At 40.5% G+C, this 16,390-nt stretch overlaps 1 protein-coding gene across 3 annotated transcripts in view; it reads right to left on the bottom strand.

The window, feature by feature from the left end:
• The window catches only part of PRKCQ (protein kinase C theta), a 174,620-nt gene extending 161,561 nt beyond the window's left edge, over nucleotides 1-13,059 (bottom strand). For all 3 annotated transcript variants that reach the window (XR_013179426.1, XM_077169476.1, XM_077169478.1), the window contains exon 1: nucleotides 12,976-13,059. The gene's annotated coding sequence lies outside the window, so the exon portion shown is untranslated. The remainder of the gene's footprint in view (nucleotides 1-12,975) is intronic.
• Between the last annotated feature and the right edge of the window lie 3,331 nt (nucleotides 13,060-16,390).

Raw genomic sequence — 16,390 nt, 5'->3', positions numbered from 1 at the left:
CATGAACCAAGGTAGGCATGCCCTCGGCATTTATGATTCCATCTACTTTCCTACTAGCAGGGGCAATGCAGAGCATGCCGAGTCTTACAAAGAAAGAACGTCACCCTTATTCTGCAAGTGAAGAGAGAATAACTCTTTTGCTTGTGCTTACTTGGCCATGCTGATACTTCTTAGCAGGGACAGATCACAAATAGCTCACAGTCATTTTCCTTGACACACAGTGCCATTCAGGAAGCAAGGTATACTCTGAAAACTGTCCTGGACATCCCATAGCAGTTAAATTGAATTTTTTTTTTTTTTTTTTTTTTTACATATGCAGGCACTGGGAATCGAACCTGGGTCCTCGGGCATGGCAGGCAAGCATTCTTACCTGCTGAGCCACCGTGGCCCACCCTTAAATTGGATTTTTGTGATACAAAGCTAGAGACCTAAGCATCCATTTTAACCTGTTTTAGGTGTGGTTACATGCTGTCAGGAACCCATACTAAATGCCCATTTTCTTTTATTATTGTTGGGATTTACTTTTATTTTAAAAATTTTATCGTGGTAACACATATATATAACATAAAATTTACTATTTTAATCCAGCTTCATTGTACAATTCTGTGGCACTGCTTACCTTCACAATGTCGTGCTACCATCACCACTATCCCTTACCAAAGTTTTTCAACATCCCAAAGAGAAACCCTGTACCCATTAACCAGTGATTCCCCTTTGCCCCTCTCCCTAGCCCCTAGTAACCTCTAATCTACTTTCTGTCCCTCTGTGTGGCAGCCTGGAGCTATGCACCCCAGAAAAACATGTACCTAAACTTAATCCAGTCCTGCAGGTATGAACCCTTACAAATAGGACCTTTTGATGAGGTTACTTCAGTTGATGTGTGGCCCAACTGAATCAGGATGGGTCGTAATCTTATTACTGCAGGCCTTATAAGGATGGCCACAGAGAGGGAAAAAGCAAGAGGGAGTAACCAGAAGCCGGAAGTCATGGAACCTGGAAGAGAAGGGAGAAGTGAGGAGAGATTGCCATGTACATTGCCACAGGACAGAAAAGCCAAGGATGGAGAAACCCCGGCAGCCAGCCCCAGAGTGCCACCGTCTTCCAGGAGAAAGCATTGCCTTCATGATGCTTTGATTTTTGACTTCTCTTTGCCTCAAAACTGTGAGTCAATAAATTTCCATTGTCTAAGCTAATTCGTTGCATAGTATTTGTTTTAGAAGCTTGGAAACTGAACCATGGTCAATTTGCCTATTCTTGATCCTTCAGATAAGTAGAATTATGCATTATTGTCCTTCTATGCCCAGCTCATTTCACTCAGTATAATGTCTCCAAGGTCTATCCATGTTGTAGCATGTGTCAGAGCTTCATTCCTTTTTGTGGCTGAATAATATTTCATTGAATGGATAAACCACATTTTGTTTATTCATTCATCTGTTGATAGCCACGGGGACTGCGGGGTTTATTTTTAGTCTTTAAAAATTATGCTTTTTCTTTCAGTTGTGTATTTTTGCTTATTCCACTTAACTTAGTCTCCTAAACAGCTTACCATCTCTTTATTTAAAAGTATTTTTCTTTTAATACTTATTTTATTTTTGGCATACTTTTATCCTTCTAATTTTCAAATTTAGCCTTTTGCTTTTTACCACTCTTACTCTTAACTGCTGTCAAAAATTCAAGAGTAACTTATTCTGTTGTTAAAAACTCTTAAAATCTTTTGCTATTTAATTTAAAACTATTTTGCTTCTTCAATCTTTTAATCTTTTCTCTTTATCAAAATAATTTCTGGGTTCTGGTATATCTTTTTTTTTTTAACATGGGCAGGAACCAGGAATCGAACCCGGGTCCTCTGGCATGGCTGGCGAGCATTCTTGCCTGCTGAGCCACCGTGGCCCTGGTATATCTATTTTATTGGTTACTTACTGCCTAATGCTTTTGCTTCTAGAATACTTTAAAATATTTTGATGTTATATTTCTTGATCATTCTTTATCTTTTTTCCCCTTTTATTACAGGAATTATAATGGTCAGCAAAGCGAAAGCCATAGGGATGACAGGAGTGGAGAATGCTCACCAAAAAAGGGGAGCTAGGAATTTTTCCCCTTCCAGCATTTAAAAAATATGTCCTATCACCTTCAGCTCTGATTTTTTTCTCAAATTTATCTAGAAACAGTAATTCCAGAGACCACAGAAAAATACTCCCCAGGGTGATAATGATTCTACTTACGCACATTTAAATCACTAAATTGGGATTTTTTTTTCTCCTACCCTTTAGCATGCTGTCCCTCAGGCATTACAGGTTCTAAAATTCAGGACTTAATTATTTATTCACTAATAATTATGGAGCACCTGCTATGTGTCAGGGCCTAAATGCTAGATACTAAAAGAAGCAGAGTGTGGATTCTGACCTCATGGAATTTTGCAATTTATTGGTGAAGTCTAAAAGTAAGCAAACAGTGGCAATATGTACCAAACCTTTATTGTTTGCTACTATGTGCCACTGGATACTAAACACTAAATGTGGATTATTTCATATGCGCTTTGAGAACATGCTGCAGGAAACCAAATCCTGATTTGGAGCAACAGGAAAACTTTCTAGAGGAAAAGATGTGTAAAATGGGGACTGAAAGATGTACAGGAATTAGCAAAAGAATTAGCAAAAGAATTCAGAGATCGAGTAGAACATTCCATGAGGCAAGGAGAAGTGTGGGACTGGTGAGGAACTCAAATAGACTCTGTCTGACTGCAATGTGATGTGAGGAGATGAGGATGGGGAGATAAGGGAAGGTAGATCAACTGGAACCTTCTAATTCATGTTAAGGAGTCTGGGCTTCATTTCAAGAATACTGGGTAGCCACTGAAGAACTTAAAGCAGACGAGTGACATGTATGGATCTGGGTTCTAGCAGGATTATTCCAGCTCCAGTGAGAACATTTCTTTGTAAGAGAGAAGAGTTCAGAGGTGGTAGCAGCAATCCAGAAGAGAATAGCTGGTGACTTGGAAACAGGGTAGAGGCAGTGGGGGTGGGAGTCAGTGGAATAAAGAGATAAGCAGGAGCAAGAACTAATAGAATTCGATTTGTACGAGCTAAAGAAGTGAAGGAGGGGCGGGCCACGGTGGCTCAGCAGGCAAGAATGTTTGCCTGCCATGCCAGAGGACCCGGGTTCGATTCCTGATGCCTGCCCATGTAAAAAAAAAGTGAAGGAGGAGGAATCCTGGTTTTTGCCTTTGCTAGATACTGAAAAGAGAGGAGGAAATCTGTGGAAAGAGGAAGGGGTTGAGGATGTGTTCAGTTTTGGACATGAGATGTTAGATGCACACGTGACCTATCAGGGAAAGGACCAGTAGGAATTTGGGTAAGCAGTAGACAGTAGGGAAAGCCAGTGATGGATGAGGTTGCCCATGCGACAGAAAGAAGAGTAGGGGCTTGCAAAGGAAGTGCAGGGAAGGAAGGAGGAAGGAAAATAGGACAGGAACCATGGGGATCAAAGGAAGACTATGCCCCATAATGCAGGGATGCTCGATAGCATGGACTGCTGCAGAGAAGTCAAATAAGGTAAGGCTGGCATTTAGCAATAAGTCTGGAGATGGGGTGATACTGAGGGATGGTAGAGGCAAAACCAGATGTCTGCCAGCTGAGACATGTGGAGTGAGGAAATAGAGACAGTAAGTGTAGGAAATACTTTATAAGGACTTAGGTTGTGAAGAGGAGGAAAGAAAGGAAGCAGAAGCTGGAAGGGGACACAAAAGGACAGCCTTTCCTTTCAAAGAAGGGGGGTACTTGGACATGTTATACCAGTGAGAACGGCTATAACGTTGGAGAGAAGGAAAATAAAGGTAAGAGACGAGACAATAGAGAGAATAAAATTCCTGAGAATGAGGGAGCAACGACTTCCAGAGCCAAGGGGAGAGGCACGTTATCCATTGTGAAAAGAGGGAAAACCCAGAGGATAGAAGGACAAAGTTAGGTTTGTGGACTTGTGATCACAAGGTCAGGGTGATTCCCACCTGGAAAACCTGCATTTTCTCAATGAAGCAGGAAGCAAGACAATCTGCTGAGAGTGAGGGGATGCGGTAGGGAGAAGGTCTGAAATAGAAAGCAATGGAGAGCTGATCAGGGCAAATGACCTGGTAGCCAGGAAAGCCTGAGAGCTTAGGTGAAGTTGGAAATTGTGGAAGTACTGCATCCTGAATTTGTAAAGCTGCACAATTTTTTCATAGAACCCACCAGTCTACGTCTAGACATTGGAAAAGAGTGGACAGTTGGTTTCCTGGCCCTGGTGACATCACACTGAGGGAGCACATCACTTCACAGGCCAATGCCTGTGCTTCTAGGAAATGCAAAGGGAAAGCTTCAGTAGAGGGAAAGGTGGTCATTTTTAATCTCTTTCTACTTCAGGTTGACAAATCTCTAGTCCATTCAATTAATTCTATTTCTTAGAAACCAGTCTAGTTCTTTAAGGGGCCAAAAGTTTATATGCTTCCTGGCAAATGAGGAAAACAAATGGCAAGTGAGGAAACATTATTCCCCTGGGAAAATATCTTCCCCAACCAACTTATTAAAACTTTTGGAATACAACCCACAGAAGCATAAAAATAATAGATTAGGAGCCAAAAGACCAGGACTCTGTGCTACTAATTTTCTGTGTGACCCTTGATCAATTCGCTTAACTTCTCTGAACCTCAGCATCTCATCTGTTAAAATGTGAGCAATTGTGTACCCCAGAAAAGCCATGCTCTTCAATCCTCATTCAATATTGCTGGGTGGAATCTTTTTTATTGTTTCCTTGGAGATACGACCCACCTAATTGTGAGTGGTAACATTTTAATTAGGTAGTTTCCATGAAGATATGACTTCACCCATTCAAGGTGAAGTTGTTTGAGTTCTTTAGGAGGGAGCAATTTTGGAAGGTGCTGGCAGCCTACACAGCCAGAGATATCTGGAGATGCAGAAAGAAAATGCCTCTGGGGAAGCCTTATGAAATGAGGAGAGAAAGCTAGAGACATTGCCATCTGCCTTCCTAGCTAAGAAAGAAACCCCAAACTTCATCAGCCCCTTCTTTGGGGTTAAGGTAACTTTCTCTGGATGTCTTAATTTGGACATTTCTATGGCCTTAGAACTGTAAATTTGCAACTTAATAAGTTCCTTTTTAAAAAGCCATTCCATTTCTGGTATATTGCATTCTGACAGCTTTAGCAAACTAAAACACCATCCATGACACAGGGCTTTAAGAGAAACAACACAACGTATCCAGGACACTTAGCACAGGTCCCAACAAAATTTACTTTCCTTTTTATTCCTCCTTCCTCCTTCCAGCCCTAAACTTATATGGTTCCATGGCTTCAAGGAGAGATACAGAAAACTAAATGCCATAAATCTATGATCTTCAAATGTTCAAGTAAGAAATAGATTATAATATGCCCCAAGCCACACAATAAAAAGTTCATTAAATAATTACCCCTTACTACATGAAATCCACTCCAGTATTTTCTGTTCTCGTCCCTTTCATTTTTTAAGACATGCTTGTCACAACCCAATAAATTAATTTCATGACCACAAATGGACTGTGTATTACCATTTGAAAAACACTATGTAAGGGGCCTGCTTTTCTAGAGTGGAAACATATAGAAGGACCATAGATGAGAAAACATGGAAGACTACAGCACAAAAAGGAAAACTACAGCCCCAAAACTTCTCCCAATATTTCCATTTTCTTTAATGGAAAACTCAGCTTCTTCAGCACTTGGACTGAGGAAAGCTGACCTACCCAGTCACAGGACTTGCTTTGCTTTGGAAACTCAGCCATACCTTGGCATCAGGCAACTTCCTGGGCATATACTCTTGATTGCACCCAAAGAGCGTGAACAAGTCAGGGTGAAGGAGGTGGGGAGAAGGATAAGTTAGCCAAGGGATTTCAAAGGTCTGCTCTTGGCACTTTTAACTCATGAGTGTTGGCTTGTAAAAAACAAGATCAAAGCCCCCAAAACTAACTCATTAAAATGGTCTAGGATATAGAAGTAGAGCAGAATCATATCACAAGGGAAATCGCTAGAAGCAGCAATGGGCCAGTATGGTGGGTTAGGTCTCTTCCCCTTGCCTTTGATTTTTTTTTAAACCATTTTCTCTTCTCCAAACCTGTGTTTTATTTACGTAGCTCTATCATACTACTTTAGACTGTCTCAAAAAAGGACCAGGTCTTTAGAGAAAGAAACAATTTTGTTCACTGCTTACTATGATTTGTACATTTTACTTACTCTTTATGCCAGTTCTATAGTAGCTTATTATGACAGTTTCATGGATAAGGAAACTGAGGCTCAGAGAGATTAAGTAACTTTCCCAAGGTCACACTGCTTAAGAAAATTGAAGTCTGGATTGGAACCCAGGCCTATCTGCCTCCCAAACACTGGCTATTAACCATTATTAACTATTTCGTAACACTACAGCGGATAATGTAGGTAGTACACTATAAGAGAGTACACCATACAGACTGTATATAGCAGATACAATTAGAAGGGAATGGGGACAGACTGGCCAGAGAGAAGTCCTGTCCTGAGGTCTGAGCAATATTTACTGCACATCTTATAAGGCAGAAGGTTCAAGCTTTGAATAATGCAAGGTGTAAAGATGAGAAGGTCTTTGGGTGGTACAATGTTCCATCATCATGGAAAAAAAACTAAAAAAAGCAATCATTCCCCATTTACAAATTAAAACATGGGAGTCCAACAACACACAATTTCCTTCAGATTGACACATCAATTTCTGTCAAAATTCAAATATCCTTGGAAAAAATAAAGCTTCCAGCCTATGTAAGTCAGAAGCATTGCAGGGTGACTGAAAGAGGAGGGGAAGGGGAGACGTATCACTTGGAAATGAATGCAAACACTGCTTAGAAATTACCACTGTCTATGCCCAGCACTAGAAGCAGCATCTGGCTTCTCTTGTTTTGTGTTTGTCCTAATCTTGTGAGAGGGGCATTATTCTCCCCATATGACAGCTAAGAAACTGAGGCTCAGTGAGGCTCACTCAGCCAGGGTTGTGCAGCTGGTCACTGGCAGAGCCAGAGTGAAACCCAGGCCTCTAGCTCCAAAGAGCTTTTTAACAACTGACATTATCAGTGTTAAGGCCAGGGGTTGCTGGCAGGGCTGGACCACATCAGGTACACTGTGGCTACTGCTTTGTCATGGCCAAGTCCACTGAGATTCATACTCCCATGACTTTACCAGATTCTCGCTGCAACACAGTGTAACAGGCAAAGAAAGAAGCTGAGGCTTTGAACCAAAGGCCCCACCTGAAGGTGGGATTCAAACCTCGCATCTCTATTTTCAAGACCTCAAATCTGTGCTCTTACAAAATATTGTTAAACTGGCCCAAACCTCATTCACCTTCAAAACCAAGAGATAGGAAGCTTCTGTGGAAAAGTGCTTTGGTGAGATAATAGTCAGGCATCTTACAGGACTCAGCTTATGTGACAACCCAAGACAGGCCTTTCAAAGCCTTCCAGGGATTTGGTTTCCTCTTAGGCTAAACCCAGATGTTTGGTCTGGCGACAATATACCTTGGGGTACAGAGGGAAAGGGGGTAAGTGAAAGATCACTGAGATGTATACCACACATTGGAAATATCAACAACTGGAAAATTTAGTTTCCTTGTTTTGAGATTTTCTGTAATTAGAACTGTTGTATCCTCAGCAAAAACTTAGAAAGGAAGAAAAAAAAAAACACTTTTCTTTTATTTGCAGCAAAAATCATACAGACTGTCAAGACTCTCTGCAATGCTGGCGATACTAGAATGGAGTTGATATTAGAGTTCTTCCTGTTCTTAGGAAAGGGTTTAACATGACTGAAAATGGTTGAGTCTACATACTAGTTTGCATAGGACAGTCTGTTTTTACACTGATTACCTCAGTCTAGCTATTAATGATAACTAAGAATCCCCTTACACTCTCGAAAGTGTCCCACTTTGGATGACAAAGTACAATTCTCCTGCTTATCAGACATTGTATGATCTGGCCTGGTGACCTCTGTAGTGTCTCTGAACAATAACAACCACACACATAGAAACAGGCTGTGTAGCAGGCACTGGTTTTTTCGCATTCATTCCACAAATATTTATTTAGGAACCACTATGTGCCAGGTCCTGTTGTAGCAGCTGGGGATATAGATACAGACAAAAATCTCAACCCTCATACAGCTTATATTCTAGAGGAGAAAACAGACGGGAAGTAAACAAATACATATATAATAGATTTCTACACCATAGCATCATAAACTGATAAATAACTACTTAGCTCACGATGAAATCATTATACTTCATTATAATTTCCTATTTAGTTGACTACATCTACTCAGTGAGTTATACAGTACAATGTGTGGGTCTGAGGCTGACAACGAAAGCCTGATGAATCAATGACTAATCTTCTCCCTTTCTGTTCTCTCCACTGTCCTGGGAATTTGTCTTGTGCTGATAATACACAAAAGATCATTAAACCTTCAACTCATCTTCTGCAAAGAGTCTGTCCCACTCACTAAGAGTTATTAGTATGAATGCTATATTTACTTGATTCTCTATACCCATCTCTAAATCATGAGACCCTTCATGTAGGTGGGGCAATCCCAATACAGGGACATTTTGTTTATCTTTTAGGATCTCTCCTGCCCTTCAGGGCTGCTAGAGTATAATTCTTCCAATGATTCTGAATTAGCGAAAGGCATCTAGGCAGAAGGTGTGATAGGAAAAAAAGACCCAGTGCATTCAGGAGTAACATTAGCCCATAGACTCCTGACATCAGGCACCAAATAATTTGATAAAAATTAATTGATAGCCAGTACTGCCCTGTGGTTGACAGCAAATGGTTTATAGCAATAGTCAGACAGATCTGGAAAGAGCCTTGAGTCTACCACTTACCAGTGGTATGATGTGGACAAGTGTTTCACCTTTCTTGAACCTCAGTTTCCTCCCCTATAAAATGAGGGTAATAATACAAATAATGATATCTAATGTATAAAGGCTTTGTAAGGACTAAATCAGACTGCAATGCTTATTAAATAAGTAAACAGATAAAATTCTTTTAAATAAATAAAAATCTGAGTATAATATTTGCCACATAAATTGTAAGTAATAATTACTCAATAAACCATTTGTTATTGTTTCTGTTGGCTACAATTATTATTAGCTTAATTATTATTATCATTAGTGCAATTCAAAATAACATCAACCTATAGCAACCTGCCGAAGGACATGCTGCTTGCAAAGGAGTGGATAATAGGATAATAAGAAATATCTTTATTACTGCATCAGCTTAGCTATGATTCTCACCTCAGGTCAACTATTCCTAATTTCTGAAATCTCTGATTCTTATTTCAACCCAATATGTTTAGATGACAGAACAATCTTAATTTGACTGTGTATAAATGTTTTGTTTGACATATTAAAATAAATATTTCCATCGTTACAAGGGAACATTTTAAATTCACCTTTCTGGTTCAACAACATGTTTTCCTATGAGTTTCTCAGTTATGTTTTCTATGTTACCAACTAGAACAGGCATGGAAAAGCAAAGCTAGATGTATTGCTGCTTGAAAATGAGACACTTGAAGTTGTAAAATAATGGACAGAAACACAATGAATGATTTTAATACTATGTATGTCATCATTAGACTAATTTCCCTGCTTTTAATTACAGGTTTAATATTGGGAAAATGAAATTATAGATATTTGGATATGCCTGTGTTCTCTGAAATATTTCCTCACTTAACAATATTATTCTAAAGGACTTTGGGAAACACTGGGGAAAAAAGAAACAAAAGATCGAACCTTACAAGAAAGAACTCACCTGAATGAATTCAGATATATTCAACTTTTTATTGATAATAAATTGTCACATAGGTTTGTTCACATGGACAATATTTTGGGGACAAAACATAATCAGTAACTCTAAAATACCAAGTGCATTAAAAACAGAAAGTACGAATTCTAATACCTGTTTTAAAGAAAGACAAATGCCCTATAATTCAATCTTATAAGGAGATTTGCCCGTGGAGGTTTACTGAATCCCAGCTACAGACTTGTACCATAAGCCCACACTCTCCAAAGAAAATCTTGAACGTAGCCCACAGGGAATTTTAGATAAAACATCTGATTCATTATACAGAAGAATTCGGTCTTTTCCACAAAAGAGAAAGAATGTATTACAATTGAATGAGGAACCTTTATAGAAATGGCCAAGGACAAATGGGCTATTCAAGGGACCCTCCAATACTTACTACGAACAGGAGAAATAGAACGGTAGTGCTGAAAGGGTCTTTGAGACAATAAAGAGGACTGAGGTGTGAATAATTTAGCAATATCCCTGCAATAACTGAAAGAGAAATGAAACATCAGTGAGAGAAATCAAAGCTCTGGTATTTGCACCCTGTATGTTAAATGCAGACTTACTAAGAGCATTTCTGTTGAGAACAGGTAAAGCTGGCAGGGTATAAATGTAGAAGCGGCCCTCGCGATACCTGCCACCCTGAGCCACCATAGCACAGGACTATGGCGGAAGTGAACATGACAAACCGATGGTAACAAGAGCCCTCCCTGGAAATGCACACTTTGAAAGTCTAGAAGACAACTGCAGCAGGCTGAAACAAAAGCTGGGATGCCAAACACAGGTTACTCTTGAAATCAGAGATAAAAGAGTATGAGAGCCAAAAAAAAAAAAATCTTAATTCAGATTTAACTGCTAACTCAGAAGAGTTTCACAGCTGAGGCTTTGAAGTTTTTAGAAGATATTCCTATGCTGTGTCTTTAAATATATGTACATCCAATCAGCAGAAGAAAGGGACTAACAAGATCATTCTGTGGCAGACACCTGCATCGAACAATGGCACTGATATTCGAGAGACATTAAACAGCTGTACAAAAACTTCAGAAGTAATTTGCAACCAAATTAGTAAAAGTATCTTCCTCCTTCCCACTAGACACAGCATTTTTAAAAGAGATTAAGCATCCCAGTAAGTCTGCCATTTTACATGAGCTACAAATGACAGGAAAAATTAACATGATTTGCGCAGATTTTCAATCGACGGTCAATATTAACAAAATCAGACAGCTTTTGCAGTTTTACTGTGTGTACACAGCTACCCACTCCTCTTCCCCCATATACATATACAAGTTTGTACGCTGGCCTTGAAACATTACAACAATGTTTTGTTGCATCAATTTTTAAAACTTTTACAGTGCGATGTATGTTATTTTTCTGAAGCAAACCAAAGGTAAATTTCTCAGGGTTCTAATAGCAGCATTTGAGGGACAATAGAATCTTTTATACATTTGCAGTAGATGAAAAAAAATCTGATTGAAAATCCTTTCTTTTTTAAATCTTAAACCATGTGCTAAGTTTTTGTTTCAAATTGTATAGCATAAATTAAATTTAAATGGCATTCTATTAACTGCGATGTATATTTCTGCAAGCATAGTTACGCTGAAATAAACTTTAAAAAAAAAATGAACATGGGGCAACAGTGGCTCAGTGGCAGAATTCTCGCCTGCCATGCCGGAGACCCGCGTTCAATTCCTGGTGCCTGCTCACGTAAAAAAATAATAAATAAATAAAAATGAACATGATGATTCACAGGGTTGGGATCCAAGATTATACATGACTCTTTCTACAAAAGGTCCCCTGGCCAGGAAATGTCCAGTGGTGGCCCTGGGTTTTAAAAAATAATGCAGGGAAAAAGCAACAACTCAGACAAGCTGCTGTATTTCTTGTTTCTTTCACAGAGTCCCCTTGAATCCCAATGCTTTAGAATTCTCTTCGCTAAAAGAAAGGTCCAAAATACCAGGAGAGATAAACTCCTCAGAGACTGTAGGCGTTTCATAAAACAATTCAACAGGCTTGGTATGTGCAAAGGCACCTGGAACTTAGCAGACCTGGACACTATGCTTCTGGTTCATTTTCACCGTGACCGAGAAAGTTCAGTGAGTTCTCATTCTTCTCTTCATATCACCAACCCCCTCCACAGCATCTCTCGCAGTGACTGAATAATCTTTTATTAGCATCACATTGGGCCGGCATATTTGCAGAGCAACAGGGGGACAAGGAGGCTCTGTGGTGCTTTCCTGGCAGAAGTAATCAGACTCTCCCTGTTGAACCAGCATTTGGGCTTTTCTTTCATGCTGGGGAAGCACTGTCCCCTCTGAATCCTAAGGCTTTGGCATGAACAGTCAGTCTCACAATGCTGATAGTGGTACAAACCCAACAAAACAGACGTTTCTAACTATACTTTAACATTTGGCTCCAAAGGCTGCGAACCATTCTCACTCAGATTACAGGTTTGAGTACTCAGACATTTTTTTTTTTTAAATATATATAGTGATCTAAGACCAGCCCAGCTTACCCCCAAGTGTGAAAAGAAGCTTGGTTTACTAAGACCTGAGTATTGGAAACTGCTCAGTGCCCCCTGTTCTAACAAATTCCAAGAAAACTGGTGATTCCTTTCTGAAGACAGGTTGATATCTCCATAAAATATCTCTCTTAACAAATTTTTGCCAAGAACACGGACACTTTTGATCTTTTCCTCACTCTTCCTCAGTTCAAATGAGAGGGAAAAAGCAAGGAGGAAGGAGGCATCTCTCTATCCCCTAAACTCATTGGCCTCCAAAGGGCCGAGCCTAATTTGGCAGCATCCTGTGCAATCAACATACAAGAAACCAAAAGAAAACAATTACAAAAAGTTTTCTTTTATCGAGCTCTCTTTTCATCTTTTCAATTTCGTTCTCACTCCCGCTTCCCGCAGCCTTCAACCCTCTTCCTGGAACATCTCAAAAGGAGAGCTGTGTGTGCCATCCCCTCCCCACACCCGCTCCTTGCACCTCCCAGCTCTCGACCCTTCCGTGCCGGATCCCAGGCCGTCTCTCACTCCCTTCGCTCCTCTAGAGCCCGCAGTCCCAACTCAGAGGCGCAGGCAACGAGCCTGGGACCGCGGAGAGATCCTACCTGGTCGGTGACCGCCCGGCAGCTGCGCGTTGCGCCGCGGGGTCCGAGCGCGGTGGCGGTGCTGCTCCTCGGCGGCCGTGGTGCTGCTCCTCGGCGGCCGTGCTGCTGCCCCGCGGCGGCGAGTAGACTGGCGCTGCGCCTGAGCGCCCCGAGTGGGAGCGCCTCGCGCTGCAGAGCCTTCAGGACCCCGAAAGGGCCCCGTGTGGGGGCAGTCCGAAACACCCACCCTTAAACCCTTGCGCTCAGTCCCACGCTGGCATCACTGAGTTCTTTGTTTTCTTCCTATTGTCTTCCTCTTTTCCGCTCCCCTCCATTCTCACTCCTTGCCTAACACTGCTTTCTCCACGATTAACTCGAATATTGGCAAGCCTCCAGGGACCTGGACCAGGCGTGATGGGACAGTGGTGGTGATGCCCAAGGGAAGCCTCAGAGGTGGGCCTGATCCTCAGCGATATTCTGAGTGTAAGGAAAAGGCGTTGACGGATGGTGCATGTTTTCTATTTCTAATGAACTTAAAAATCAAAATTATCCTTGCAGTGGGAAGGAATAAGGTCATTCAGTAGAAAAAAAAAGTTGGTCTGTTTTCACGCTAGACAGGATTCCTGAACACTTTTTCTCTCTTTTAATTACTTACCTAAGGAGGTTTAGGTGCAATTCTGTCCCGTGGACAAGCTTTTCTGATTATTTCCTATCTATGATTTTGATTTTGATGTATATCAACTGTCTTTAAATATACGATTTCCAAGGTTCAACTGCTTTCATCTTTACATCCCTTGAAGCTATAACTTCTTGTCATTATGGTACATTTGTAACTTTGGAATTTTATGCCTTTTTGGTAATACTAAAATGACGATGATAAAGATGATGATGATAGTGGGGTGGTTTTTCCCTGTGTATTCCTCAGAATGAAGTTTGTATTCACCTTAGAAAATTATGCCTGGTTACCAGTAGTATTCCAGTGTTGTTTCCTTTCGATTATAATGCTAGATGATTAAACTGCTCGGGTTAAGGCTTTTGTTGTTATAATGTACTAAGAAGAGGTTAGTTTCAGAAATAAAACAGTGATTTTTTTTTTTAATTTAAAGTCATATTTTTTAAAAGCCAAGCCTTGGATTAGCAGGTTTCTGATCATGAAAGTAAAGCATGTCCAAGCTGAGAAGGACCTTGAAATATAGATAGTCCCCAAATTTCAATTTACAGATGAAGAAACTGAGGCCCAGAGAGGCTTGGTGGTGATTAAATCCACATTGTTCCCTGTGTCAGAGCTGTGCGAGGAAGGCAGGGATGCTGATTCTTTTCCTTTATTTGTGTGAATCCAGCAAAGCAAACACAACATACCTTTTAAGGAGGTATTAAAATTATTAATAGCCTCCTCCCTCACTTATTAAGATCTAACAGTATTGCTGAATTGACCCTCAAGCTGGGATCGTATAACATAAAGACCGCTACCTCCAGGAAGACTCAAACCAGGTGGTGTGAGAGCAGACCATACCTCCCAAGTAGCCAGCACACTATTCCACCAGAGTCTGCTGCATAGCGAGTGCTCATTAAATATTTGCTATTGAACATTGGCCAGAAAATGAATCTTTGGCTGATCCCAAGGTGGCAGGGCAAGGTGTGAGGCCCAGTTTCTCTCTGCAGACTATAAAAGAGAAACCTCCCTAGCTAGTTCAGAATGCCTTCTTCCTGACTTTTTCTGGAACCATCCTTAAATGGAGCCTAATGCCTTGAAAGGAGGAGAGGGTAAAACTCTCAGTGGCTCTCAGTGTTGATAGTAAACTCAGGCATTCCCCCCTTTCTGGATTTTTTATTGAATGGAAGGAGCATAAGTACTCACAGCAGTTCAAGTGAAATTTATGTCTTTTTAATTTCATCGATAGTAGTGGCTTTAAAAAGTTTCAAGTAACAATGATGATGATGATGATAACATACGTGTGGTGAGTATGCACATATATATACCAGCACTTTTGATGCACTGTTTGATTTAATCCTCACCACAATTTATGAGCTAGGTATTACGATGATAATGTCTATTTTACAGATGAGAAAAATGAGGCCTAGAAATATTAAGTAACTTTCCTGAGATCCCACAATTAATAAATACCAGAACCAGGACTCAAACCCAGGTCAGTCTAACTCCTGAAGTGGCCCTCTCCAACACTGTTAAATAATGCTACCATTCTTCCGACTAAATCCTCAGTTTTCTGCTTCTCTCTCTTTCACTCTTTTGGACAATTGGTCTCTGAAGACCCATGAAACCCTAATTCTATAATCTTACAATTAAAAAACCCATTAACCTGAAGGCTGGATCTTTCTGAGGCTGGATATTTATTATATGTCCAAAAGAGAATTTTTTTTTTTTTTTTTTTTGCTTAAAATCACATCTGAAAGAAAAGAAGTCTGAATCTGTTCTTGGTATACGTTAGGTGGAAGGGACACTCCTTGACCTTTTTGACCCCAGCATCCCATAGGGATAACCCTATGACCAGCCTTTACCTTTCCCAGGCTATAAGATATTACTATTTTATATGAGACAGTCTCATTGTTTTATAAACAGTGTTGCTGCTTGAAAGTTCTCTACACCTTTGTTTCCTGGAAGAGGAAATGGCATTTCCTGGAGGGGATGGCATGTGGGCGGTGAGGTCCCACTCATTACATTCAATGCACTTCTTTCCCACCTTCAGTGTCTGCTCTAAAGTTTCCTGGATTGGTGCTGTGTGCAGACAGTGGAGCATCTGCTTTAACTTACTTCAGCTGGGTGAGGTGATTCCCGCTTTGGATGAGTAACTCCTGTAAATCTTGTTCTTGGAGCTACCTCAACCCATTTTCCTTCATCTTGGCATAGGGAAAAAGAAGCCCGAGACATCACTTGGCATTTTTTTTTTTTTTGGACCTAGTTGGCAGTTAACGCTTTATCTCCAAGAGATCACCTCTTGCACCCTTCTGTGAGACTGAGCTTCCATGAAGAATTTAGGATGGAAATGAGAACGAAAATGTTCTTATTCTGAGCTCACTTTTGGAGAAGGGTGCTCATTGGGGAGAAATAGGACATGTTAAACTTAGACAATTTGAGTACAGCGCTTTCTTTTTTTAACAAAGGCATTTCCATCTCTGCAGAAACTTGGAGGAAACCAGTTCGTACCATTCTGTGAGGAGTCTGACTACTGGACTGTCAAGTTTTCCAAAGGCCTTTCGGTTTATTTTTAAAATGGTCCACCTGGGTCTCCACAGGAATTGACATGGAATTAGAGGGTGATGAGCGACCCTAAACAAAGACCTAACTTGCATGTGAACTCCAGAGTAGATTTATTCAGAAAATGTCAAAGCTAACCTAGGAGCTGTGGGTCGAACTGACAAAAGTGCGAAGATATATCAGGTGTTTTAAACTCACAGTTTCAATGAAGGAAAGAGAGTT

This window comes from Tamandua tetradactyla, chromosome 7, assembly GCF_023851605.1.
Source record: "Tamandua tetradactyla isolate mTamTet1 chromosome 7, mTamTet1.pri, whole genome shotgun sequence".
In the NCBI taxonomy this organism is placed as follows: domain Eukaryota; kingdom Metazoa; phylum Chordata; class Mammalia; order Pilosa; family Myrmecophagidae; genus Tamandua; species Tamandua tetradactyla.
This window is presented reverse-complemented; position numbering and strand designations above follow the sequence as displayed.